The following is a 25917-nucleotide window of genomic DNA, read 5'->3' as shown; positions in this document are numbered from 1 at the left end:
AAGCTATCTAGTCTGAGCTCTGTCAACACAATCGTATAGGTATGGGAAAACTTTACAAGCATCAAACCTGCTAAAAGCAGGATGTACAGGAGGCTTCACCGAATGGCTGGGAGTCACAGTGTGTTAACAGGCCAGACGTGAATATCTTGGTGTCCAGTTTGATAGAAGAATGCTTTTTACTGCTTTCATCTCTTCAGAATGCCTGGTTGCCATAAAACTGTTGCTGGTAATGTTTGTGGTTATGCAGCCTTCCTGATGCGTATGTAGTCATCACTGGTTCCGAGTAAGAGAAGAAAGGAGGGGGAAGTGAGAGAAGCTTTTAAAAAAGCTCTGAAGTTTTCCAAGTACACAAAGAAAAATGTGCAACTGCTCATTCCTTTATTTTTTTTTTATGCATCTAGTGATAATATCCAGCTATGTACAATTTCATGGCTAAAGTATCTGAGCACCTTCCCAGAATGTGTTAAGCAATGTGACCAGCATCTGTAAAGCATGAGTCATCCTCTTTCCAGTTGTACAAGGCTTTAAAATTGCCAGTGTTGTCAAGGGTCTAAGAGATCTTCCAAATACACGTGGATTTCCCTCACATCCTTCTGTTAAGACTGCTATAGAAAGTTTGTCCTTAAAAGCATCAGGTAAAGTTGATAGATAAGAAATTACGGTGAGGTTATGAGGCTCTTGAACAGCGTTTAAATGAGTGTTTGTCTGACGTTCCCAAACTGCAAAGGCAAAAAGCAATGTGCTATTACAGATTCTACCCAAGTGATGGGGCTAAATTTAAGGCTAGGCAATTCTGCGGTACTGAGAGCTGAAAGGACTCTGTGTCTGGATGACAGTGGTATGTATCTCTCTGCTTTTCCAACTTCATTTTATCACAAGTATTGTGGTGATGAAGTCCCAGTTCATAGAGTCATGTGAGAATTTCCACTTTCATTTTTAGGTACCTTTTGTCATAGTGAAGAAAACTTGAAAATTAGTTTGCTGTTTGAGCCGTTAAACTTGTGTGTCTCAAAAATTTAAAAATTGAAACTTTTGGGGGGGTGGAGAAGGGTGGAGTTGGCCGTTGACTTGTGATTTCTGAGCACTGAAGGGAGCAGCAGCCTTACTTCCCCCTACTCACATGGATGCTGACTGCTGTAGGGGAGATTTCCCCCAAACTGCGCATATGGCGACGTATGGCAGCTAACTTTCCAACTCTTTTGGGCAAGATACACAATGTGTTTCCTCACTAATACAAGCATAAGATGTATTCTTTGATTCTTTTTTGTTAGGTACTTACTTGCATGCATTTAAGGTACGGAGCCATAATACTGATAGGTTTTGAAAGCTGCTGGCAGTCCTCTCCATTCTGTGTTACTGTCTTAGAAGGAGAAAGATAAATCAAAGATCTCCCTAAGCACAGAACTTTGAACTTGTCAGATCCTGGGAACTGAAGCTGGCACATTTTGCTTTAAAGAGAGTAAATGCTTCATGATTGTGGAAGTACTTTTTTGTCTGAATGTGCTGATCTTTGTATGAGGGGAGACCTTCCCCCCCATTTCTGAAGTCCCTCCATAAAAACCACTTCAGGGGCTTTTTTTTAAAGGGTTCTGGAGATTAAATGGAAGGGCTGTGATATGACCCGAGGGCATCTTTTGATAGCTGCCCCAACAGGTGCTAAAGGATTGGTTTCAGTGTTAAAGACAATCTTTTGAAGCTCTGAGTGCTCTTTGCTTCTATTTCTAATAGTGAGTATCAGAAACATTTTTAGTCATGAGAGAGTTTAAAGACAGCTAGCCATCCTTAGATGAGATTCTGCTTTGCATTTTTTTCCACAGAAGAATGAAAGTTACTCCACAGTGATAATTAGCTCTCTCGTTTGCAGGTGGGTGTTTGTGCTTTATGGTAATACTTCAGTAATTTTGCTCATTGTGAAAGGAAAATAAGGGAGTTAAGCTTTTCTGTCTCTCGCCAGTAGCTGCCAATGCTTGCTCTGGTTTCAAGGATGTTGTATTAAGGTTTCATCAATGGTATCTGATCTACCGATGAAGCCAGTTTTATGCAGCATCTACACGTTCCAAAGAAAGGTGGTATACCAGGCTTTGGTATCTTGTGTATTTCTTTTATCAGAGTCAAGTAGAATCACTGCCCATGGAGGCTTCTACGTGCAGGCTGGGAATGCTGCAAAGGCGTGGAGGTAAGGGGTATGAATTAACCTCCCAGGCCTTTCCAGTTCTTATTTCCCCCCATTACTCCTCTGTGATACTATGGCATGTTTGTTGTCTTCTACTCTGGCATCTGATCAAAGACAGCAGATTTTGTAGAAAAAATACTTTACTGTTGAAATTCATTGAATACTTCTAGGTATTTCAATTAGAGATGCTTCTTTTGTGGCTCCAGTCCATGTTAAACTCTGCGTGACCCTTCTTCTCAGATGTTAAACATTACCTCAGTGTAACTTTCTTAATACCCTAATATAATGTGGGCAGCCTTTGTATGGCTGAATAATGACTTGGTTCAACTTGAGTATGGTATACATGTATACATTATTTTATCCTGACCATCTCTTTTATACTTCTAGTTTCCAGAGCATTCCTCCCTTGGGAAGACTGCACATTTGTGCTATATTTTATCAACATGTTAACATCTGGCTTTGTAAATTCCTTATAGTCTCTAGGTGCATGAGAGCATCTGTACTTCATCCCTTCTTGAGAAAATGTGGAAACTGTGTTGCATATGTCTTTAAAAAGAACAACAGTGTACAATGTGCTTGCTATTAATTCATCTTGCTCGGTGTTCCTATACAAATGCATAGTGAATGTAAAGGAAATTCTGTGTAAATTCTTATCAAATGGTAAATAGTTTGCTAGAAGTTACACAGGGTGAGATAATGAAAAATTTACTTGCACATAAAAGCACTTATTGAAATTAGTAGCCCCATGGACTTTCTGCCACGGGTTTTCCTGTGTCACCTATCTTTGGGCCCTGAGCTCACCACATATAGCTGTGGATTTACTGTAGAACTGAAGGTTTGGATGTCATATTCTCCTGACATGTGACAGCCAGCACAGGGATGTGTGTGCGATTCCAGGCATGGGAAATGAAGATAGCTGCGCAACACCTTTCCCGGGTTGGGCTGCATCTGCTCCTGATGAAGTCATTCATATATAAAGTAATCTGGCAGGAAACTTCTAATAGGAATGTTTCCTTCACTGATGGGAATATATGTTCTTCATTGTCCTTCAGAATGACAGGTACTTGAAACACTATATATATATCTATATACACACATTCTACTAAGCAGGTTTCATGGACACACAAAAAATAGAACTTGTTTTAAAATCCAATGAAAATATTGGTACTTGAAAATAGTTTCTGTTTAGTTTAACTCAATCAGACTTTAAATTCCTTTTATGACTACAAAACAGGTCTTTTTCTATAGCGCATGGACTTGGTTTTATCACTCTGAATGTTCTTCATTTTGGACTTCAACTCTCTTGTCTAAAAATCAGTGTTGCCTGCCCTGCTGCCTGGACCAGCCGGTTTGATATAGAGGATTCCACAAGTGGTGGTGGTGGTGGGGGGAGCGTTCTTGGTATTTTACTTGATGTTGTGGTTTTCTGAAGCTGCTCAGTGTTTTCCTGGCAAGTATATATTAATGAACAGAAGCAAATGAGGTGATCGATCACTGGTGCGTGAAGGAAGTCATATGTGTCAGCATCACCGTTTGGTTGCGGTCTAACTGCATTTGTAGAAAGCTACACTTCATATTACAAACAGGAATATTAACCAGCTATTCAAAAGAAAAGAGATTGTATTTTTTGCAGCAGGTAGGAGATCCACAGAAGTCCTTGCCAGCAGTGATTTACAGTCAGAAGCCTACATGGATTCAGTGAAAGCTGACTTGGACAAGTACTTGGAGAAGTGATCTGTTGAGGGTTGCTAAACAGACGCGCCACATCCTGCTTGGGAAATCTGAGCAAGAAGTAGTTGGAGGCTTTCAGAGTACTTGGGGGAAGTATCTTACTGTGGATGCCCACTTGGGCCAGGAGGAAGTCAATGCGGGGGCCCGTGACTTGGTAGAGCAGGCAGGAGGCTGTTGAGCCAGATGGAACATTTGGCCTGAAACAGCGTCTCCTTTCTTAACAACCGGTTTCACCTCATCTTTCGGCTGCTGTCTGAAAACACCGTAGAAGTGCAGCTCAGGCACGCCACACTATTGCTGCCACGCTTGCTGCTCACTTCTTCGTTTCTTTTCCTTTGTACTCCTTGTTATTATATTCTTGCTGTTTTTTCTCTGTGCCTGGCCTAGGGAGAAGGTTTGTATCCCAGATTTGAGATCTCAGGTTCGATTTCCTTCTCTGCTGAGTCTCTGTAGCCTTTCTGTGCCTCAGTTACTGCGTGCACGAAGAATGGGGCTGCAGCAGCTGAAGGGTGTGCTCCAGATCAATCTCTTTGCAGCAGCCCTTCTGCTAAGGAAGGCAGAAGGGGTTTGCAGTGTGTTTGATGCAAGTGATACTTGGTAATAGCAGTACGGGAAATGTGTGTGGGGCCTAATAATGGAGAAGGTTTGCGGAAATTTTGCCGTTGTTTCCTTTATTCTAACTGATGCTGCCTGCTGTGCTTTCTGTCAAACCTTGTTTCGATGGGGAACTGTCAGGGGCCGAACGATTAACACCGATAGCTGGCTAAAAGCTGCCCTACGGTAGACTTTATGCTCATCATTTTACCAGTTGTGCCACTTGTGTAAAATGTTCTGAATTCGGTGCCGGCCTGGGTGGGGGTGGGCGCGCGGCACCCTCAGAAGCTGCTGGAAGGCGGGTGGGATGTGGCGAGGTGCCCGGCCGCCCCTGCCGCCAGTCGCCCAGACCAAAGTTGGGTCTCGGTAGCCAGTGGACGCCGGCCAGGCGCTGCCACTCGCTTATCGTCTGCCCTGGGCACCTCGAAGGGAGACGCAACGCCCGAGCGAGGCGGGAGCCATCTCCCGCCTCTCACCCGGTCCCGGGCGCGGTTCGCTCCCCTCAGCCCCGCGGCTGAGGCCTGCCTTCCCCTCAGGCGCCTTCCCCTCAGGCCCCTTCCCGCCCGCTGGCCGGGGCGGGGGCCGGCTCTGCCGGCGCAGCTGGCAGGAAGGCCCGGCGCGGCGCGGGCAGGGAGGGAAGGGAAGGGGAAGAGGCGGGGCCTGCAGCCCAGCAGTGTCAATAATACAATAGGGCTCTTGTGCGGCTGCTGCCGCCGGAGGAGGAGGAGGAGGAGGAGTGGCGGCGGCGGCGGCGGCGCGGGGCCGGGGCCTGGCTGCGGGCGCGCCGAGCAGCCGGCACGCAGGGCGGGAGCCGCCGCCGGCCACGGGCCCGGGCGGGCGGAGGCGATGCGCGCCGGCGCGGGACGGCACCAGCAGCAGCAGCAGCAGCAGCAACCGCCGCCGCGGCGGGAGCGCCAGCCCTGACGGCCGCGGCCGCCCACGCCGGCGAGCACGGCAGGAGGAGGCGGCGGCGCGCCGGGCCGTGCCGTGCCGCGCCGGCGGCGGGAGGTGAGCGCGGCCCGGGCTGCCCGCATGGAGGCGGGGCGGGGGGCGGGCGCCGGGCCGGCGGGGCCGCCGCGCCGGGCCTGTGCGCGGGGGAGGCGCCGGGCCTGCGGCGGGCGGGAGGCGGCGGCGGCGTTTGGCGCCAAGGCCGGGCGGCAGCAGCAGGAGGAGGAGGAGGAGGAAGAAGCAGCGGCGAGCGGGGGGAGGCGGCGGGTCCTGCGGGTACGTGGGGCGCCGGGGCGGGGGAAGGGGGGCTGCGGAGCCGGGGCGGGGGTGGCGGCCGGGCCGTGCCGGGCGGGCAGCGTCCGCCCCCGGGCGCCGCGGCGGGCCGCCCGTCCGGCGTGGGCGCTGCGTCCCCGGCCGCGTCCGGAGGGAAAAGTTGCGGCGGTTCCGCCGCCCCGCCGGAGTCGGGCCGCCGCTCCGCCCCCGCGCTCGCCGGGCTGTGCCCGCGGGGGGCGGCAGGGGCTGGGCGGCGGCGGCGGCCCCCGGCGAAGCGCCCTTTTGTTCGCCGCAGCCCGGAGAAGGCGGCGACCCGCCGGTGCCCGAGCCGGCGGGGCCCTGCGGAGCGCGGCTGGGCGTGGCGGGCGGACAGACGGCCGGGCAGACAAGACAGACAGCCGGGCGCTCGTCCGCTGCCGAGCCCCGCTCCGCCAGCATGTCGAGGAACTTGCTAGAACTGAGTTTGACAATGAAGCGCTAGCGCTGCCCTCTCGCCGGCCCGGCCCGGCCCGGCCCGGCGCGGCGCGGCGCGCCGCCGAGGTAAGCTTCACCCCGGGCAGCGGGGGCGGGTCGCACCCCGGTGCCCCCCGTGCGTGTCGGGACGGGAGCGGGAAGGTCCCGGCTTCGGTTCTCCAAATGAAACCTCCCTGCCTCGCACGGTGTTGGCTTTAACGTTGCTCGTCTCTCTGCAAAGGCAGGGCTTCGTGTTACGGACGTACGGCGGCGACCGGTGTGATGAGCGGCCGGGGATGTAGCAAAAGTCGCACTCGTGAATAATTCTGTGATGATTAGTGGGAGGATTGGGTACAGGGCACCTTAAAATAACGTCTTAATGAGAAGAATAAATGCTGCTTTTTTTCTGGTTTTTAACTACAGCTCTTTTATGAAGAGCATTTGCAGTTATTTGCAGAGTTTGGCTATTGTTTGCAAATTGTTATAATGAATGGCTATGTACTTTAATTAAAATATCACTAAATTAGCACTGTACTTTAAAGCCGTATTTTTTTTTTTCATGTCCAGGAGAAGGGGGTGCTGGAGACGGCATCCAATTGTGATTAGATGTTCTGCGATTAAAATACGCTAGAAACTTGAAAGCTATTGTGCATCTCTGTTAACGTGAAAGAGCCTTTGCACTAAAACTGAAAGATGAAGGGAACTGTGTTTTGTCTTGGTGCATGCGAAATGTTTTATCTGCAGCCAACTTTTTACGTCATGTTGGTGCTTGTTGTGGGCTCTTCTGTAGAGCATCTCGAGCACACCTGCTAATCTCTACAAAGTTGAGACCATATCTTAGCGATGGTTAGATCTAACCTGAAAGTGCAAGAGCTGGATGGGTTTAGAGAGTAAAGGGCGACCTGGATAAAGGCACGTTAGCATAACTTTCAAGCCTGTCACATTGTTCCTTAGCAGGATGTCAGAAAAGCCTTCCTCTGCACTTGCTGAGGAGAGAAAATGCAATTTGAAGTCGCTTTAGTTAAGAAAGTGCTTTTTCAAATTAAAGGCAAGTTAGTACTTTTAGGATTCAAAGTTTTTTTGGTGTTTTGTTTTTTTTTTTTTTAAACTGAACTTCTGACCTCTTTCCAGACTAGACGTGACATGCCCTGTTTTTAGTGCCAAAGAGGAGCAGAAGAAAGCTCTCTTCTGCAAAAGTTGGGCTTTAGATGCAGTAAAAGTCATCAGAATAATGAGAGCTGTTTCTATTACCTGTCCTTCATTTGATGTTTCCTCTTTCTAGGTTCCTTTTACAGAATAGGCCTCCCTTCCTCCCCCAGCAGGAAAAATTCCCCTGACTTGGGCCAGTCAGCGCAAATGTGGGGGGGTTTTTTTGTTTGCTTTATTTGCATTATGTACGTGTGGCAGGTACCTGCAAAGATTTGCTAGAGAGCTGATGCAGGAACATATGCAGTGGCATTTATTGGCAAGGATGCATGTTCATTTGGGATCTCGTTAAAATCATGAAAATCCGCTGTGAATGTAAAAGCCTGGGCTAGCGGATCTCAGTGTAGCATTAGAATAAACCCAGCTTTTTCCTTCTCCGCGGTTCTGTGGACTTCCTCTCCATGGCAGAAAATCAGGAAGTTTGCGTCCAAGATTTATTGGGATACCTGAGATTGTTGCGGGCTTTTTCTTTTGGTTTTTAAACTACATGTAGGTTTCATACATCTGGGTGGTCCACTTATGGAGGAGAATTTACAAAGGCTTGGCTACAATTGAGTATTATTTTTACCTGTACAGCTTTATATATGTACATATAGGCAGGCACGCATGTGCATGGTCACTGTAGTAGCTACCACGTGCGAAGTGCTGTAGAGCATTCATCCCAAAGAGCTTGCTGCAGCTGGGCTGTGGGGTGGCTTGACTGGTGGTGACCTGAACTCCTGGCTGGCCTGACGGCAGGTGTCCAAGGCTGTGGTGAACGCGGCTGGATTTGTTAGACCCGCTGGTGAGAAATGAAGTTAAACCCTGTACAAGCTGCCTTGAGTTTGAAACTGATACCCCTACAGTGTTCCACGTGGTCTATTTAGGTAGCTTATTTCAATCTTTGGAATTAATTTCTGACCATCATGCCCCAGAGGGTAAGGAGCACGACGTGGTGTCTGTACATTTTTGGTTATCTTGGCGAGACCTGGGGTATATCCAGATATCCAGAGTAGGAATGTGTACCCATTTTTGTAGGCTGTCTTTTGTGATCCATGGATGAAAACATTTATATAAACCTGTGCTTCTGTGGTGTGTCTTTCTCCTTTAGTCCCTAGAAGTCTCCTTTAGAAGTTGGTATGTGGTTTTGGGGGCTCTTACTGAATAGGTTTGATAGTGCAGCATTTTGCCCACTCTTCAGAAAATACAGGGCAATTTAATAACAAAGAATGTTGTATTCAACTGAAATGTAAAAGTTAATATTTTGTTAAGCGTGGGTGTCATTCTCTCGATGCACTCTTATAACCAAAAAATTGCTATTTTGTCTAGATCAGTGGTGTCATTGCTTTTTGGCTGGTGACTTCTTGCATTATAGACAGAAATGGACTTAGCCAAAACTTGCCATTTGATCATGCCAGCTGAATCTCTCCCCACTCCCACAATTTTTGCGGGAGCTACAGCTAAAGGGACTCAGGGGCTTTTGAATTTCTGGAGAGGGGAACTCTTCCTCTGAAATCATGTGGCATTTTTCTTTTCTGAAGATCTGAAGTGCTTATAAGACTTGAGGCTTCATGTAATTGGAGACATAAATGCAATTTTGACATACTTTACTTAAAATGGAAACTAACAAGTTAATAATAGCTCTTATCGGGGATATTTATGTAATGGAAGCCAACAGATGCTATTTGCATCTTGAAGAACTGATGTATAAAATGTTATGTCAGGGCCCTGGCAGTTTTTTTGCTGGCGGAGGCTGGGTCAGGTGGGAGTGGGAGATGCCAGAGATCTGTAGGCTTGATGGCACCTCTGAAAAGTGAGATAACTACATGAAGTGTTGCATTTAAGCACACAGCCGATTTTAACTTAATGCTGCTATTTAAAATAAAAAGAGGGAGAGGTGACTTCTTTTTATATTTATCCATGTTAAATGATCAATGACACCGTCACTTTAAAATTGCTTTTCTTTATACTGTCTTCTAGCTACAACTGCACATCTGATGTTCGGAACCCCTAAAAAGTGTGTTAGATAATATTTTTATTGATGCGTCAACTTATTTCAGCTGTAAGGTGGTATCTGCCAAAGAAGTTTAGAAGTGTAACGTGACAGCCTGGGTGTTGACTTCTGCGGAGAGATGTCTGTGTCATTACTAACCACCTCCCTGTTTCCCTGGGCTGTTCACTCTTTCATATTTATTTACTTCCAAGTCACCCTTCTCTAGATGGCATCTGAACTTTTCCAGCATTTAAGATCTTATTTCAGTGTGTAGGAGACCAAGAATTTGGGGATTAGGGCAGTCTGGGATGTGTGATCTTGGACCTAATGAAAGCTCCTGCATTTGTAGAGCTATAATACTAGCTTTACTTGGATTTAAAGAAATGGAAGAGACCCTGAGCTGTGAGCACGGCTGCGGAGGCTCCACTGGCACTTGTTAAGTCACCCTGTTCAGAGGAGCAGGAGAAGGTGGGAGGATAAGCTCGTGACTGCTGATGCTATTTGTTAAAACCTGGATTAAACACTGGGATGCTTGCCTTAGCTTGTTAAACTTTGTTTGAAAACTTTGGAGTGCTTTCCTCCTTTAAAGTACACCTGTTACAGCATTAGATTACAGAGCTGTGTTTCTTGCTTATTGAATTGAATGCTGAACATAACATATCATGTCATTAATGCCTCCTTGTGTTTTAATTAGAGCTGTAGGGAGATGTTAAAAAACAGGTTTATACACATGCCTGACTGGTTGCTAAACCGAATATGCTTGTCACACGGTCTTGAGGGAATTATGTATTATTTCACTAATCTACTGTCCAGGGCTTTCCCCCTTGCCCCCTTTCTTTTCTTTTTCCTTTTCCCTTCCCCCACTCTAAAAAATTCTTGCTTGAATGTTTTCCGAGGGTCTGTCATATCTGCTAAAAGCTCCTGACCGTGTGGTAGCCACTGCTGGTGAAAGGCTCAGGCTCTCGTTTGTGTCCTAGAGAGCAGTTTCATGCCTGCGCGGGTGGTTTGATGTACAGCAAGTCCAACAGCTTCCGAGAGTTAGGGCTGTGCGGTGGGTGAGTAGACGCTGGGATGCCTGGGATCCTCCAAAGGGAGGGGTGGTACCCCGCTTGCCAGGCCGTGCAAAGCAAAACAACTGGCAGGAGCATTTATTGCAAATGGTTAATTCTGCGTGACTGTGTTACGAAGTGTTTTCTAAGCTGTGTTTTTAAATTTACAGGTAGTTCTTGTTTTGGAATACGCTGTTGGGTAGATGATCAAGTAGTGGGAGGAAGACTTCTGCATAGGACATGCCTGTGTGCTAAATAGCTTTTAATTGCGATATATAGTTTACCATGTAATACTGGATGACTGAAATTCTTTAAATATGCAAATAAATGACGTATCTGCTACAAACGTTAGACAAAAGTTTTTTGCTAAAGATATTTTGGTTGTTAGATTGATGCAGTTTGGTTGTTAGCTTGATACACTTCTGGGTTGATACAGTAACGTGGGTGTTCATCAGTACCTGAAAATCATAACTAAACTCTGAGCTTTCATTCGTACCACTTTAAAAATGTGAGTATTGGTTTAACAGACCAGGCAATTTTAAAATAATTCTTTATTAAAAAGCATGAAGATTATTGAGAAAATTATTATTTTTAATGCACAAATATTTAAATTTTCTCCACGTATCAAGTATAGCAGAATAAAATGGCAGTGTTTTCTTTCTGCTGCTGCATAGAAAATCTTTGAACTTGAACCGCTGGATACAAAAATGTATAGGAGAAAGGTGTATCCTGTCAAGGGAGGAAAAAAATGTCCCTAGTGAGATTACTTGTGGGTTTTAATTCTCTTTATTGTTCTGCTTTTAACTGCTTGTATTTCTTTAATACTTTTCCAGTGTTAATTTGCAGGCTTTGATGTCAAAGTGACTGTAGAGGACTCATCGTTTGAAATAGTGCCATGTCCCACCTGGGTTTTGGCTTTAATGGTGGGGGGGAACCCAACCAAAAACCTCATGGAGCTAAAACACGCAGTATGCGAGTGATTTATGGAGACGCGCAAGAAAATGGTAGGCTCAGCAATTATCTGGTGAGGAGGAGCCTCAGCAGAAGGCGAGGTAGGAGTAAGACCTCTCCCACTTTTGTTAGTTCTTGCAAGGGAAGAGGAGTAACAATCTTGTACTCCTGTTCCTGCTTTCATGTAAACAGGCTCTTTTCCCAGCAGGTAACTGACTGAAATAGCGATAACAGGTGTTTACTCTGCAGTGCAATATAAACCTTGTTAAATGTTGTTTGATGAGGAGAAGTAATGCTCATTTCAAGCACAGGAAATAGTTTTTTGTGTTTTTTCAAGAACTGCTGACTGGTGGTCTGACAAGGGAAAGGTTACTGGTTGTCGGCTTTGATAGCGGTAACCTTGTTTGGGGGAGTTCTAGCAACTCTTCAACCTAATTCAAGAGCAGTTGTGTTCTTTTACAAAAATCAAATTGACTGTCATTTAAGCAACTGAAAGGCAGATACTTAAACCTGATAATGAAGTTGCAGTCTTCCTTATGTTAACAACATAATCATTTCCAGCGTAGCATGAAATGAGCAATCTTAAGAAGTAAGTGAAGCATTTTGCCTGACAAATTTGAACTTGCAGCTCTGCAACAGAATGTGCTAAGAGTGAGGGAGGAACTAAAAGGTTGGTCTTAATACAAGGTGCTTGTTTATGAGCAACAGTATTGTAATGGCTGTTGGCATACATAGGAAATAAAATTCACTCCTGCTTAATGGTATTGATTCTTCTATGGAAATTATTTTTGCAAAATACTTTGTCCATGTTACAGAAATTAGTTTTCTGCACTTTCTTTGGTTAGTGCTTCTTCACTTTTTTGGGCCAAAAAAGAAAAGGAAAAAGGTGAAAAAACCTGTGGGATGAAATAATGCAAGATGGTTTTGTGTGTTCTTTGCAACTGGTATCCGTCAATTTAGGTGGTGTAATCTCCCAGTGACATTTTGTGGAAAATTTTACAAGTTTTTCTTTTCTCAGGTATTTTTCAGATGGTGAAATATGTTGAAGTTGGTAGTGAGCGTATTTTTCATCAAAAAACATTTTTATACACATAGCGTACAAAGAGTTTACTTACAGTGGCAATTGAACGAAATTTTGCCAGTGACTAGCAGGTTACGTCCATGTATGCTTCTGCAATTTTGGTGGAGATCTGACTTGCTCTAATTGGATCTATACACCTATACAGAGATGAAATACCTGTGGTACAACTGTTGTCAAATATAAAGGCTCTGGCATGAGCTCAGTGAAAGAGGAGGAGGTTAAAAATTACTTTATGTATCAGTACTTAGTGTATTCTCTTTCCTCTGTTGCTTAAAACTGAATATATATGGCTCTTTGCTAGATCTCATGTGTGGTTTTGTTTTTCTTTCTCTATAAATGCTGTGAAACTTCAGAAGGTGGGACGTAAGTTATTAGAAAGCTTGCACTCTTGACAATCAGCTCGGTATCAGTCAGAGCCCCGTGACTCCCATTACGGGATTAATCTGGCTTAAGTGCTGTTTTAGATCCTTTGTTTGGCATCTTCTGTGTACTTGTTCTAGATTTTCAGAAGCCTCGATATGTAACAGCAAACACGGATGTGCATTAATTTAGCTTGCTGAACTCTAATAGCTCTTGCAGGTGCTGTTTCATTCTCTTTTTAAGATTACTGAAATAAATCTGTTTTCTGCACGTTTGCTTCTGCATGCTTGACTTCCACATTTCAAACAGTCCACTTCTGAGGTATGAATGGGTTAAGAGTTGGAAAAAATGTCTAAACTAAATTAAAAAGGGGAAAAAAAAAAGCCGCCTCAAGTCCACATGACAACTTGAACGTGATTAATAGTTCCCTACTTATCTCCCCCAGCCATGTCTTTCATGCCTTTGTAGTCTCCCGTTGGCTGTCCCCTCTTCTTTTTGCCTTGACTTCCCAACTTTTTCCTTGTTATTGGAGAAAACAGCATTTCTAGTGAGTGTCTTGCAGTCTTCTTGGGACCTTATAAATCAGCTAGGTCAAATTAAATTTGTCTCCTGTACCAGACTCCAGACAGTATGGACTTCCAGATTATTTGCAGTCAGCCTGAAAATATTTTGGCAGACCTTTTGGGATTTTTTTTTTTTTTTTAATAAGATTTGTGTAGGTTTGCTAGGTCTGATAAAGAGGGGCTTTTCCCTCATCAATGTTTTTTTTGTGAGGTGTTGTTTTTTTGTGGCTGGTACATTTGTGTGGGTTTCCATATGTGTACATATAAAAGCATCATCCACTGAAAAATCAAGTTGTATTTTTTAATATTCATAGAAAATAAAGCATTCATGTTATAACACTTTTTTTTTTCAGTGAGCGTTTGTATTGATGTGATGAGTATTTTGCTTGTGTATTTAACAAAAACTGTGCTCTTATGCCTATACATATGTAAGTTGTGCTTGGTTAAGCAAGTTGAATGTGTGTGTTGGACTTAAAGTAAATACAATTGCTGATGTGTGTTTTGTACAGATAATAAGTATGTTTCAAAAGCAAACTTACTTTTATGTATCAAGAGGAACCGCTGGAAAAACAAGACAGTGGCAGAACACTGGTTTAGTGGAGTAACTTTCAAAACACTTAGAAGTAACCAGGATGCACTTCTTCTCAAATTCTTTTCTAACCATTTTCTACCCTATGATGATTTTTTTTGTCAAAATGCTTTTTTTCTTTCCCCCTTGAAATCATTTTAAGGAATCTGTATTAAGCTCATTCTATCAAAGAAACTAGCTTTTCTAACGATTTGAGGGTGTTGCACTAATGTAACTGTGTTACAATGATCAGACTGGTCATATACCTTTAGTTCTGAAGAAATGGCATTAGTGTCAGCCCTTGCACAAGGACTATAGAAGTTGAGCCTGCTTCGTTCCTGTACCAAACTTCTTTGGCCATAATAAAGCATCTTTAGATCTATCTTTCAGAGGTTTTAATGCCACTTTAGGGTATTCTGTAGCACCTCTGCGTGTTCATGGTCTCTTATAGGCTCGTCGAGATTTAATCAGTCCGTATTGTGCGTTTAACTTTGTGATGGTGGTTCTCAAAGGAGAACAAGCTCAGCTCCTGTGTATACTTTCTCTGTTGAGCTTTCCAAGACTGACAGGATTATAGAAGTTTTTGTCCTTCAGGTAAGCAGAAGTGATGTAAAACTTTCAGGGAGCAAACCTGTTAAAGCAAGTTGTCTTCTTTTTCTTTCTTTTTTTTTTTTTTTTTTTTTTTTTTTTCCCTCTTTGGGTCATTGGTGAGGTTTGGCAAGTGTAGCACAGGGGACCTTGGTGCCATTTGTGTACCCAAAGTGCAGAAATATCAGTGTGTTGTGAGGGGCAGCATTACCTGCTGTCCTCAGAGCTGGTGGGAGCCTGTTAATGTGAGTGGCAGTCTCTGTCTAGTTTAACCCCTTGCTAAACAATGTCAAAAGCTTTGCCTCCATAAAGGCGACAGCTTTATATAGCAGAAGTCTTACTTTAATAAACTACAAGAAATCATAAAGGTCTTTATATTTATAGGCAATTTTATTAAAGGTCACATTTTTCCTTTTGACAGTAAGCTCTTCTGGCAGTGGGTGCTTTTAAAGGAATAGTTCTCTTGCATTACAACTTGATCTTGCAACCCCCTGCCCCTTCCCCAACATGTCTGTATCAGGCAATTTTGAGAAGAAATAAACTCAGATTTGTCACTTAGGAGTTAGGCTCACAGATTCATCACATAAATGCCTTGCTAATTTCTGGCTTCGTTTTCACACTGACTTGAATTCCTATTGACTCCACCGAGGCCAAAATTTCCCTGCTTGTTTCTCGGAGCTTGTCATGTGTTTTGTCTGACTGAGCGGGAATGGCTTTGGAAAAGGATTAGTTAGTTGACACAGGTTTCTCTTTCATAGCAGTAGAAAAATTCCAACCCTTTCCAACCATTTCAGATCATCTTCAAGGAAGAATTAATTTCTGGTTGCTGCTATGGAATTTGCAGCCACAAAGGTTGAAGTTGATGAAGTCTTGTTTACTGTGTTTTCATGTCTGCTGCTTCATTAATTGTCATTTGATTGCGCTCCAAGCCTTGTGTTCTGTGGTCTAAGTGCAAAGCTTGGGTGCTTTATTTACTTATGGGGTTTCTTTGCAGGGGGAGGTGACAGTCTGAGTGCTGGTGTGATGATCAGATGTCTGACCAAGAAAGAACAGGGGGCCTTTCCTTATGAAATCTCACAAATGCCAACGTCTCAAGTTTGATGAAGGATGTTGCAAGTACTTTAAATCACTGTGATGAGCAAATGAAGTTAACGCTCAGTTACTTTTCTCTTGCCCTTCTGTTTTTTTTTTTTTTTTCTCTGGGAACTGACTGTCATTCAGTTAAATACTGACTAAGCCTTTTGATATGAGGTGAGCTGTTCATGAGGGTGATTTTTCTGTGAGTACTGAGACCACCTTCAAGGCCGGGAATATTCAGTAAGTCCACACTACTTTAAGTACTCAAATTGCTCGTACCCAGAGCAGTTGAAGAAACTGGAAAGCGCATGATCTGTAGCCTGTATGAACCTGTGTTGCACACTGGTGAGCATTGCAACTCAATGTATCCAGAAAAGGAGACACGGTCTTTTCTTGACTACTGCCATCCAACTGTGAGCGAGCTTTCCTCCTGTAATCCAGACATAAAGTATTCTTTATCTTTTCTTTAAAACTAACTGATGTCAATCAGTTGTGGGTTAGTTTTGGTTTTTTTTCTGCTTGGCATTGACCACGATAGGAACAGAGGCTGATCAGGCTCATTTGTTTCATGAAAGCTGGAGGCTGAGGCACAAGCTCCTCCTGACACTGCCTAGCAGTTGGTGGCCATCCAGCAAGTAAGTGGTTGAAGCTAAACGGCATGATGTATACTAGGAAAAGCTTGCACAGACTGGTCTTCTGGTGGAGTAGTGGGGATGGCCATGAGTGCTCGTGTGCTCCAGGTAGGCAGCAGCAGAGTCCTGCAAGGAAAAGGAGTTGAGGGAAAGGGGCCAGGGTCTGGTAGCTGGGGTTGGGAGGGAGGAGGTGTTTGGGGCTGAATTTCAGTGGATGGAGAGGAGGGCTGGGAAGGTGGTAAGGTGCAGAATGGGGGACAGCCTTTGCAGGTGTGGCAACTGCTGAGGCTTTACATGATGCTGAACTGGATGCCTGAAGAGTGCATGTGAGGTGAGGAGGAGGAAAGGTCCAAGCATGGATCTGATTCCCGAAGGTATCAGTTTACAGGGCTGCAAATCAGCAGTTGAATCCATGAGAGGAGAGATTTCTGGCGTCATTCCCTCTTCGGTGTGTGAGCTGGCTGTCCTGAACGTGCTGGGCACTTTTGAGTCCCACTGTAAAGACGTTTTCATTTGGTGCATGGGGAGTTGAAGCCTTATGGGGTTTGTTGTTTCTTATTGTTCCGGAGCCAGAGATCTAACTTGGAAGGCATTGAAGTACAGTTTGGTATTACTTCAGTCTGAAGTCTAAATCTGGCCCTTCATCTTTTATTTTGTCAGTGTGTGGGGGATCCGGCAAGAAACACTGATGCTGCTTTTAGAATTTGTGACTCTCTTGTGTGTGTGGTGGGGTCATGGGACTTGCTGCAGAGTGGATGAGAATGGCATGGCTATGCCATCAGAAACATAACATCTGTTACCATACTTTAGAAGTTCTCACACTTGGTGAACCATTTTATTTTTTATTTTAAGATCTCCCCTAAAGATATCTATAACTGTCCACAAATATAGTTGCATTAAATAATGGAAATTAGCTATGGGAAAAGATGCTTCTAGGTCATCTAGATTATTGCTTCTGAAATGTTCACTTGAACCTCCCTTCAGAACGTACCATGAAGCAGCACTGCCGTTGCTGAGCTTTAGGAAATGCACACGAGCACATCTGTTTAGGACAGGATGTACAAGTTGAATGAGGTGGGTTGACAGTTAAAATCCGACGGGCCAACATGTGGCTGTGGCTAATGGCAAGACTTGTAGTGTTGCCTTTCCTCAAGAACTGGATTTATTTTTTTGGTTCCAGATCCTCATAAATAACCTGGTTTTGCTGGTCTGTGGCTCACAGCCCCCTTCTCTAGCTCCTGGTAGTAGCTAGCACCAAAATACATTTGTTAATTCTGCCTATACCCTATTCCAGGCTTCATGGATTCAGGAAGCATCCTGTCAGTTCCTGATACTTTTATCCCAATTTAGCTCTTCTACTGCAGGCTTCTGCCACATGCATTTGTGGTCTCTTTCTGCTATGCTCCTCTGCATTGCAATGCGACCTGCCGCAGGGAATACCCACTCCTCCAAGAGGGATGCATCCTGCACCAGGCTGAAGTGATACATCCCCTTAACTTTTGCTCTGAAAAAGAGGAGCACGTACCTAAGTTGGTGTGCAGTGACTGTCCTTACGTGCAGCTGTAGTATCCCTCTGCGCATATATATCCCTCAGTCTCTGACGTAGGGAGGAGAGACGTAAGGGTGGAATAGCTACTTGGGATTGCTTTGCTCTTGCCAACACACAGCGGTATGCACGTGTGCTGTGGAGTAGCTGATGCACAGTACTTGCTGCTCCACAGCAACATGTCTGTGTGGCTAGGTGCAGTCCTCAGTGCAGACAGGCCAAACAAACCACTTCGTGCAGTCCTCCTCTTTATACTTGGGTCCCATTTGTTGTTGCCTTGCCCTCAGGCTGGTTTGAGAAACGCTGAGCTGGAGCATGTCATCTTGGCAGTGCAGTCTACCAGGACTCTTGTCCAATCTTTGTTTAAACGTCAAGGGCTGCAGCCTCAGATTCTTCCCCTGGGGACATGGACCAGCAGTTCTGACTGTCAGGACATTTCCTTAATGCTAAACCTAAACTTTTTTTTCTTAAATTTATCCCATTACAGCTGATCTCTTACAGACTCATGCCTTTGTTTCACTAATGTTAGTATCTTGCCGGTATATGAAGAATATAGACAACCTTGTGTGCACCTTAGGTTAGGTGTTTAAATTAAATCTTCCCTGTATGTTGGTCTTGGTAGCTTTTCCCTGTAAGGGCAGTTGTTTCAGCCCCTGACTTGCTTTTTTGCATGTATATGTTAATTACATGGTATAACAAGTAATTTCAAGTAACAAATAAGAAGTTTTGAGTATTTTGCAGAATGGCTGGCGCTACACACGTGCTAAATAACTGCTGCGTTGGGTCACCATCCGAGTGCCTAGGGGCCCTGGACTTCAGACCGTTTCATAAAATGGCTTGATGTTACTTGTTAGTTGCCTTATGAAACCTATCCTTCTAGACATCCTGCTGCATTGTTTGTCTGAAAATGGGGTAAGCCGCCGTGGGAAATTGTTCTCCCAGCAAATTTTAATTGGCTGCTAGGAATTACTAAGTCAGTGGCTATTATTAAGAATTGGCTTGTTGCTGCGTAAAGGTGTAATGAAATATTTTTGTGACGGTGGAAGGAAGTGAAGGTGCTGGAGAGTTGCAGGCTTTGCTAGGTGCTTTCTGTGTCTCTGACCTACCTTAAGGTGAGATGGACTATCTTTAGATTTTTACAATGAGGTTGTGAATTTATACTGAACTACTTTTTTGGGTAAGCCAATGTGGAAGAGAGGTAAAAATCAAGAAGCTGCTGAATACTCAGTGTAGTTAGCACTGTTAGAAGCTTGTGAAGAAGCAGCATTGGATCACAGTTTATTACAAGCAAAAATCCAAGCCTGTTTGTTATGAATACTTAATAAGGATTTTAGAAGACTTTTCTTGAAGCTTAGTGACTTTTTCTTTTCTACTTCTAGTCCCCATAGGATAAGTATTGCCTGGAAGTATCTCTTCAGTTAAATACGCTGGATACGGTTTTGGTATTTGGATACTTGTTCCTATTACGATTTTTCCAGAACTATAAGGGGAAGAGTACCATTACCTTCTGGCTTCATACTATAATTTATTTATAATCTCGAAAACTACTGGCTTTATTTCCTGTGCTGTCTTGGTAGTATTAAAATCTCGATCTGCCTTTTGTAAAAGGTCTGTGTAATGTTATTGATAGTCTATGGGGAACTGGCTACATGCATTTGATATCTGAAACAGTCTGTAAAAAAATTGGAAATAATAAAATGATTTTCTAATACCTTTCCCACAAAAGCAGTTGTTTTATCTGTGGGATTATTTATTGTGAAAGAGATGCGAAGCATCACAAGACCAGCTTTCTAATTCAGGCTTGAAAGTCATTTGTGAGGTGAGAATTGCACAGTAGATGATGCAAGTTATCAGACAACGCATGTTATGAGAAGCGAGCTAAGGAAATGTGGATTAGGTGAAATGCTCACAGGAATGTTTGCAGCTGCTTAGAAAACTGAGAGCATATTTACTTATTAGTTTTAAACAAGACAGGTGAATTTGGTGAGATTTAAGTGGTCTCTCCTATGTCCAGCATTAATTAATATTTGCCATTAATGCTGTGGGCGAAGGAATGATGACTCTGTTCATTAAATACCCGGATGAAACTGGGTGGAGCTGTGTGTCTATCTGAGAAGATGCTTTGAACTTGGAGTTATTTTGACAGGTTGGAGAAGGACTCTGGAAGGAGGGGTTGGATGGGGCTGAGGGGCAGCTCTGCGGCAGGAGGGTTCAGCTGCACACCTGCAGGCTGGGAGCCATGGGCCCAGCAGCAATAACTGCTCACGGCCAGGACGTGAGGCAGCGGAGTCATGCTGTTGCAAAAGCAAATGCACTGGAGTTTGTACACAGAATTATTATCCGCAACTCACATGGCAGTAAAGGACACTTTTCTGTAACAAGATGAGAGTATTTTCAGTGTCGGGAACGGTTCAGCTGGAAGACTTCACCCAGATTTGGGCATCACAACCTCATAGTGGTTTTGTGTGCCAGCCTTAGAAAGGGTGGTGGAGAGTAGCAACTAGAAGGATCAGAAATGTAGAAAGCGTGGCCTATGAGCAGAGCGTGAAAGAACTGGGTTTTATTTATTCTGGAGAAAAGACTAGGGCGTATTAACAGAAGAGTTAAGTGTAGTGTTCAGACATGAAGTTAACTGTGTAAAGAAGAAAAGGATGAACTCTTCAGGGTCCAGTGCAGAGAGAGACCTGGTAAAGGGCTTGAGCTATGTCAAGGGAGATGGATGCTATGTATGCTTTAAGTGCCAGGACAAGCTTTCTGGCAGTGAGGGTCGTGCAGGGTGGAAGGGGCTCACCTGGAGAGGCTGCAGAGCCTCTGTTATGCACAGTCTGAGCTCTTGGTCCTGTCTTGGTGCCATTTTCCAGGACCCTGGCAGATCTTTTTTTTCTGCGATCTTTTTTTTTTTTTTTTTTTTTTGAAAATGGCAGTGCAGCATGTGGGACAGTTAAGGAGAGAAGCACAAAGCACTGTTTTCAACCAGCACAATTCTTGTTTTGGAGGCTCGGCTGTTGGTAAGTACTATGGTAAATTACAGAGGGAATGATAATATAACAGTAGCGATAACTGCAAAAATAGGTCTTTGTTCCAAATGGCTTTCTGTTGTTAAAAGTTGTATTTTAAGAAATAAATCTTCCAGATGCTTTTTTCCCCTGGTGACGCTTAGTTTCCAGGCAGTATTTATGAAGAGCTACTGTGCGTTTCTAAGTTTTGTTTTCTGTGTCTACATTTTCCTTTAGCTCCTATAAATTTTTTTTTTATTTTTTATTTTCTATTTCTCTGTGCCACGGTTTCTGTTGCTGCCCCATTGCTTTTTCAAATGCACCCAGGGAGTAGAAATGCAGAGTCTGTTGGCACAGTGTGTGCGGAGAGGAGGGCAAGTGTCTCTTGTGCTTTCATTGCCCCGCTCCTGAACTTGCTGCTGACGGGGAAGTTGGGGGGTTGCACCCTTCCAGGCTGGGGAGCACTCTTCTGTTTTTTTACCTACTAGCGAAGAGCCCCTTGCTCATTAATTTGAGGTGAATGAATTTAATGTTTCTGAATCGATATGTTAAGACTGGCTTTCAGAAAAAAGAGGGGAGTGGTATTTTGTGGGGTCAGCTGTATCTTTCATGCAATTCTGTATATTTGTACGTGGTTGTGAAACAAGTTGGGACTGAAGATTATGGCTGCATAGTGTAAGGGTTAGAGAAAGAAAAGATTTTTAGTTGAACCTTTTTGTATTTCAGAGTTCATCTTGGCATTTAACTGAGCAAACAAATGTGTTTTTAATGAAGAGTTCAAAAATATATTAGTTTTGTGGTTCAGCTGGGAGGCAAAAGCTGTGGTTTTGTTCACACTTAAAAGTTGTAGGCTGTGCTGCATTTTAATGATGCCATTTGAGCTGCCATGACCAGGGCTCTGCTTGTGTTTCTATGGAAAACTTACATTAAAGGGCTTCAATCGGGACACTAAAGAATTATCCCATAATGAAACATCTCATAAGAAAAATTTGTTCAGAGTCATGTTTGAAAAATTGATCCAGGCATTTATTCATTTTTTTTACTTAGTCTCTTCCCTTTGCCCTCCCTCCTCCAGTGCGTTATGTGGGTGAGGCTCTTGGCATTTCTTAGCTGGCGGGTAGAGGCAGCGTGAGTACTGGGGGTTTGCGGCAGAGCAGCAGTGGGCTTTTAAAGGGAGCCCCTCCGGTCACCCCCACTCGCCGTGTGTCGGCTCGGCACACCGTATTTCTGCTGTGCGCACGCTGGGTCCCTCTGGATGGAGACCGGAGGCTCCCATCGATGCTCGTGCCAAGTGCGCTTCGTCTGCTGCTCACGGGCCCTGTGGATTGCTTCAGGCCATGTGTGTGGTGGCGGCGGCAGTGGGTATCTGCTTATCTCTAGCTAAAAACCCGACCCACGTAGCGTGAATCATGTTTCGGCAACCTTGGCTCTGGTAGCGCTTTGATCTACGGATCTTCTCGCGTTGCTGAAAATTAATTGCTTAATGTGGGGTATTAGCCAGAGACTGTCAAGGAGATGGGAAGAGGAAACTGGGATGATTTAAAAAAAAAAAAAACAAAAAACCACCAACTAAAAAACCAAACAAACCCCCCCCCCCCCCAAACCAAACCCAAACCAAAAAATGCAAAGAACGAACCTTAAAGAAAATTAACATAGTCAAAACTTTAAAATTTTGTAGGGTCAACATACAGGAGCTATAATATATTGTGTATTCCCTTCTCCTCCAACACCACCCCACCCCCCCCGCGATTGTAAAGAAACGTTTTCCTTTGATGCAGCAGCCTAAGTTGAGCAACAATAGTTCTTAAGTAATAGGGTCTGTGCCACTCCTCAGTGGATGGGTGGTGGTATCCTTTTCTTGTACTGCAGATGGGTGGAGAAGCAAAAATGTTACAGCATGGTGCTGACACTTTGGCCAGAAACTGCCTTATTTCAGTTAGAGAGACATTGCCATCCCTTCCCTCCCCCTTTTTATTCTTTTTCTTCTGGCAGGGTATGCAGTTATCAGTTCCTTGGTTTTTACTTGAATATCTGCTCTCTAATATTTTGTTCCCCAGCTCATAGCGGTCCTGATTTTGTTAGCTTTTTACTCGAAGGCATGGGGTGGACTGCCTGCCAGGGCAGACCCTGGTCTAACTGCTGACATCTCCAAGGAGTGCTGCAACTAATCTGTTGGGTGTAACAACTTTAATGCTTTTGCCATGTCCATTACAATAGGACACAAAACATACATGTGCATGATCCTGCAGGAAGGGAATGTGGGCAGTTGGTGGAGAGAAAAATTCCTTCTATTCCCATACTTAATATTGCTTAAGGCTCAGGACTAGATTAAAAAGGGCGAGTAAGCAGAATCCCTGCCAGGGAAGCTGAGCTATCCAGGATTGTCAAGGAGAGGTCTGAAGGAATGTCTCGAGGAATTAAGGCAGGAGCCACACGGAGCTTTCCCTCTATACTTATTTTTTTATTTGCCCTCCTATGAATTTATAAGCATGCTCGGTTCATAGAAGACCCTCTAGAAGGAAGAAAGCATCAGTGTATTTGGAGAAATCATCCCCTGAAAGTCAGCTGAATAAGTGTGCAGCTACTTGACCAATATTTTTTTTTTTGTATTCCCAAAACAGGATAGAGAAATTACTAATTAAAGTTTCATTTTGTTGGTATTGCTAAAGTTGGTTGCCATTCATGTTAAGAGGATGGCAAAACTGACTTTGAGATTATTCTTAGGAATTTACTTTTAACTGTAGTACTTTGTGTATTTATATTGTAGCATGTGTACATACAGCTGATGCGTTTCATTTTTCCATATATTAAGTGAGAATTACAGAATTTAAGGCTTTATATTATGGATGTATTGTTTGCTTGGGAAAATTGCAATAAAAATATAATACACCCTTCACTTACTTGCCAAAATTAAATTGTAGCTCAAACATGAAATGCCTGATGTCACTCCTACTACCTAAATAGCACTCCTTTCGTTTTTTTAGGAGCTTGTGATGTCATCAGCTGAAGCGAAAACATCTACCTCATGACCTGGCATGTAAGTGAAGGAGGAACTGATATTTAAAAAAAAAAAAAAAAAAAAAAGTGTGTGTTGGTGTTTACAATGTGTAAATTGAACCTATATACCTTCAACATTCAGATATCGCCTTTTAAATGAAAGCTTTGTCGATTTTAAAGGAATATAAAGTCTTTTAAAGGAGAGGAAGTCATAAAAGAAGCTGTTAACAATGAGGTTCCAGCCTGCAGAACTCCTTGTAATCATTTCATTTAAAATCTATCTTGATATATCCCATAATACTTGGAAGGCTGGTAGGCATAGATGGAATAATTTTATCTTACTGCAATATTTACACATGCTGCTTCTACTCCTTTTTATTCTGTGCTTCTTTTCTGGATATAAATTTTGATAGTTATGATGAATACCTACTGTACATGGTGAAAACCCTTCCTAAAATTAAAAACTCTGGTTGTGCACAAGGTTTAGATTCTTTTACATACTCAGATACTTCACAGTAAACTTCCTGCAGTTCTGTGACACTTCCATTTTTTTCCCTTAAGTAAGCAAAAATTTTTCAATCCTCTGCAGAGGCGTTTTCAGAGATTTTTTTTTTTTTTTTTTTTGTCCGCCCGCTCTCTGCTTTTCTTTTATGTGGCTTAAAGGATTAAAGTGCAGTCATTGCTTTGAGGGGCTGATGTCAGCAGTGAGCTGGGTATTCCTAATTAGTGCCAACACCTGTACCTCATTATGAAGCCTCGTTCAAGCTGTCCAGTGAACCGAGGTAGCCGGTCTGTGTTGCATGTCTCTAATGTGATTATAAAGCCCTCTCCTGATGCAAGTTTTATTACTTATTCAACTTTTGGACTGATGTGGAAAGTGAAGCTAAGCTGAGCCATTTGGCTGGCTACCAAAGATCGTAAGGAGTGGCAAAGAGAAGGGATGCAGTCATCTCAATTTCAAGACTTCTAGTTCAAAGCTTGCTTCTGCTTGGACTGTTTAGATTAAAAAAAACGGGGGGTGGTGGTGGTAAGGGGTTTTTTCTAGTTTTCAGTGTCAGATACTCTGAATTTAGAGACCAGATCTACAGACTCCAGCTGAGCTCTGAACGTCTGAGTGTAGTCGCTATTGTGCATAATCCATTGATTTTTCTGCAAATAGAGCTTTGGCCTTGACTACTCTTGCACCATTGCTTTGTCTTCGAGGGGTCAGGGCTTAGCAATTCTTTTCTACACAAAACCAGCATCGGTCTCTCCTCCCACCTGATTCTGTACTTGTTAGCAGGGCTACCATGCAACGTGCTTTGCCACTGCAGTTAGAAAACACAGCCTCAGACAGATTTGACTGAAAATTAATGGCTCAGATGAGATGGATCACTATCATGTTTGGGCTTTACAGGCAGAAGTTTAAGCATGCTTACTTTTTGGTAAGTAGTTTAAGTAGGTTTTTAAGAGTTTATCTTACAGAATTCAAGCATGCAGTAACACAATGCTGGCTGCAAGTTTTGGGTTATTTCCCTGTGGGGGAGGAGGGAGACAGAATAACTTCAGATGTGTATCTTGGAAAGGTTTGAGATAATAAACCTGTAAGAATTCACATGAGAACACCATGCTAGTTATCCAGATTTGGAAAAATGGAAGGAAATGGAAGTATAGTGGATTTTTAAACTTCAGACATGGAATTGAAAGTCTAGTTATTAAAGGGATTGAATCTCTGCAGAGTAGAAGAGAACCCAAAAGAAAATCCTGAATGGATAGTGCCCTAAGGTGCGTGTAAGCTATATTTGCACAGCATGTTTATTTAATTTCTCTTAAAAAAAAAAAAAAAAGGCAACAACTCGTAACACACTGGGAATGATCTAATCTTTTACTTAATCATTTTGACCAAAATAGCTCTCTACAGTGAACAGCAGTGAACAAACTCTTCAGGGCAACAGTATGTCAACTGTCAGAATCTCTGGTGGTTGTGCTCATCATTATCAGACAAGATTCTGATTAACATACTCATTTCAGTATTTACCATGGCCCTATAGACCACCTATCTGATCTGTAGTCCACAGATATTGGGTTGGGAACTGATATATTAATAAAACAAAATAAAATTCATCGCACAGAGGTGAATTGTTATGAGTAAGTGTCCTGGTTTCGGCTGGGATAGTCTC

The 25917-nt window shown here is 43.6% G+C and overlaps 1 protein-coding gene across 3 annotated transcripts in view; it reads left to right on the top strand.

Annotated features, from left to right (window-relative positions):
• The first annotated feature begins 5460 nt into the window (after window positions 1–5460).
• The window catches only part of JADE3 (jade family PHD finger 3), a 67058-nt gene continuing 46601 nt past the window's right edge, over window positions 5461–25917 (top strand). Inside the window, exons 1-2 of one of the 3 annotated variants that reach the window (XM_052773515.1) lie at window positions 5471–5506; window positions 23746–23798. The gene's annotated coding sequence lies outside the window, so the exon portion shown is untranslated. Of the gene's footprint in view, window positions 5507–5695; window positions 5723–23745; window positions 23799–25917 lie in introns of those variants that run through there. The other 2 variants (XM_052773516.1, XM_052773517.1) reach the window with 2 other exon arrangements.

The sequence above is a fragment of the Harpia harpyja genome, chromosome 22 (assembly GCF_026419915.1).
Source record: "Harpia harpyja isolate bHarHar1 chromosome 22, bHarHar1 primary haplotype, whole genome shotgun sequence".
Lineage (NCBI taxonomy): Eukaryota > Metazoa > Chordata > Aves > Accipitriformes > Accipitridae > Harpia > Harpia harpyja.
The sequence above is the reverse complement of the archived record's forward strand: the minus strand, read 5'-3'. Positions and strand labels throughout refer to the sequence as shown.